Source organism: Sinocyclocheilus rhinocerous, unplaced genomic scaffold, assembly GCF_001515625.1.
Source record: "Sinocyclocheilus rhinocerous isolate Xijiao unplaced genomic scaffold, SAMN03320098_v1.1 scaffold1201, whole genome shotgun sequence".
NCBI classification, from domain to species: Eukaryota; Metazoa; Chordata; class Actinopteri; order Cypriniformes; family Cyprinidae; genus Sinocyclocheilus; species Sinocyclocheilus rhinocerous.
This window is the reverse complement of record NW_015654059.1, coordinates 1,445,229-1,447,773: the sequence shown is the minus strand read 5'-3', so window position 1 is coordinate 1,447,773 and position 2,545 is coordinate 1,445,229.

Sequence of the window (2,545 nt, the reverse complement as noted above, 5' to 3'; positions counted from 1 at the left end):
TGCCCCAGGAGCCTCTGAAATTGTTTCAGTGGGACCGCTGTCCTGCCCTTGAATGAATTCAAGCAGTTCAGCACCGACCGCGCACATTCCTCTATAAGGCGTGCTGTCTGTTCGACCAAATCCAACTCCATACCGAGAAAAGAGATTCTCTGCGTTGGGGAGAGTTTGCTCTTTTCCCAATTGACCCGAAGACTCAACTGGCTGAGGTGCCGGAGCACCAGGTCCCTGTGCAAGCACAATTGATCCCGAGACTGTGCAAGTATAAGCCAATCGTTGAGATAGTTGAGAATGCGAACACCCTGCTCTCTGAGGGGAACAAGAGCCCCCTCCGCAACTTTCGTGAAGACAGGGACAGCCTGAAGGGCAGGACCTTGTACTGACATGCACGTCCTTCGAATGTGAACCGCAGAAATGGTCTGTGGCGCGGAAGGATCGACACATAAAAGTACACATCCTTCAGGTCGATTGCTGCAAACCAATCTCGGGGACGGATGCACCCGAAGATATGTTTCTGCGTCAACATCTTGAACGGTAAACGGCCCGGTTCAATACCCGCAGATCCAAGATTGGTCGTAACCCACCACCTTTCTTGGGTACAATGAAGTAGGGGCTGTAAAACCTACTGAACTTGGGGGGACGCCGGGCGAACTGAATCGCATAGCCGAGGCTGATGGTCCACAGAAGCCAGCAAGACGGGCTGGGTAGCGCTAGCCAGGCACCCAGATACCGTGCAAGCGGGACCAGCGGAACCACCACCGTACCCGCAGTGGGGCAGCGAGGTGGAGCGCAGGGACCCAACTCGGGCGGCTCGTGGGCGGACCGAGGAGTGGCCTGAGTGTGCGGTGCAACGCTTACCTGGTTCCATGGTTTGGCAGAGGGTGCGTGAGCAGGGCCTTTGATGACGCTCTCGAACCGCCCGCTGCTGCCTGCTGGCGAGAGAGGAGGATGAGTGTGGTCCGGTGTTGGTCCGTCCGTGACTCTCCGTGCCCTCTTCGGACCCAGAGACAGAGAAAACCGCTCTCTCGTCGAGATTTTTGGAAACCAGATTCTCCACCCGGCCCTCCTCCGGGGGAGGGAGAGGTGCATTCACCATCCCCCAAAGAGCGGGTCGCCCGTCCTGGGGCCTCTTGCTCTTCCGCTCACCGCCAAGTTTGACGGGCCTGGACGGGCGGGGCGGCCTGTCTACGCACAGCTCCATGGCGCCGCTTGCACGAGGCTGCTGCGGATGCGGCACGGGAGTGGGGGCTAACACAGGGGGCCGCCTTCGGCGACAAGCAAGCTGGGGCGCTGCGGCCGGTAGACGGGTGGAGGCAGCAGCTGCCCGCCGGGGCAGGATGTGACGAATCGCCTCAGTCTGCTTCTGTGCAGCCGAGAACTGCTGGGCAAAGCTCTCGACCGCGTCACCGAAGAGGCCAGTCTGGGACACAGGGGCATTGAGGAACCATACTTTGTAGGCTGAGGGAGGAGGAACCAGCAGGTCGGTTTCCGGCAGTAAAAGGTGCCGTCCATGACCTGGTGAGCTCCTCATGCACCTCCGGGAAGAAAGGCATTGGGGCGGGGCGCTGAAAACCAGCGCGAGCCACCCCGAGAAACCAATCGTCCAACCTCGGGGGCTCGGGACACTGTGGAGGTTTCCACTTGAGCCCTACCCTCTCGGCAGCCCGGGAAAGCATAGCCGACATCTCCGGATCTGATCCAGGCATTGCCACCATCCCGGAGGGTGGCAGCGCAACCGAATCTTCCTCTCCAGAGAGTTCTCCCTCTGATGCAGTGATCAACATCCGGTTGTCGGGAGGAGCACCGAAGGATACCGCTGGTACGCTATTTGAAGAGGGCCCAGCGCGTACCTTTGGTGGCTTGACTGGTTGCGAAGCGCTAGTGGAGTGATGGTCCACCGAGGGTTGGTTCCCTGAGGGGTTTGCCACCACTGTAACCCTCCGACCGCCCGTGCTACTGGCTACATGACTCATCCACGAACGCCATCTCAGCGTGTTTAATGCCCAGACACATGAGGCAGCGATCGTGACCATCACCTGGCGCCAGGTAACGACCGCATCCAGAAACGCATGGGTGAAACGGCATCTTTAAAAAGACGATCATTCGTCTTTACAAAGATGCACCCGTGTAAGCTCTTTTAGAGAAATAGGCTCTTTCAGGGAAATGCTCTTTTAGGTGCTGAGACGCACAGGGGAAATGGCCACTTGCAGCACGACGGGGGTAGTGCAGCCTGAAGTGCGCAACCCACTCGACACATGAACGACCACCGCTGAAGCGCCGTCCGCCAACACAAAAAGCTCCCTAGTGCGCATTGAACTCGTCGTCACAAACAAAGATATTGGTAGGAGCAGAACGATGTTATCGATCGGCTCCGAAGCGAAAAGCTGGTATGCGTTGCAACGGCTGCCTTTTTATGCTCATGCTGTGATCAGCGGTAGCTGGATGCAATCATCGCATGCCAATGTGCATTGGCTCGTTTAGTTTACACTCGAAGTGGATTGGTCTCTCTAAGCGAGATCCCAATTCGTCGGTCACCGACGTTACGTCG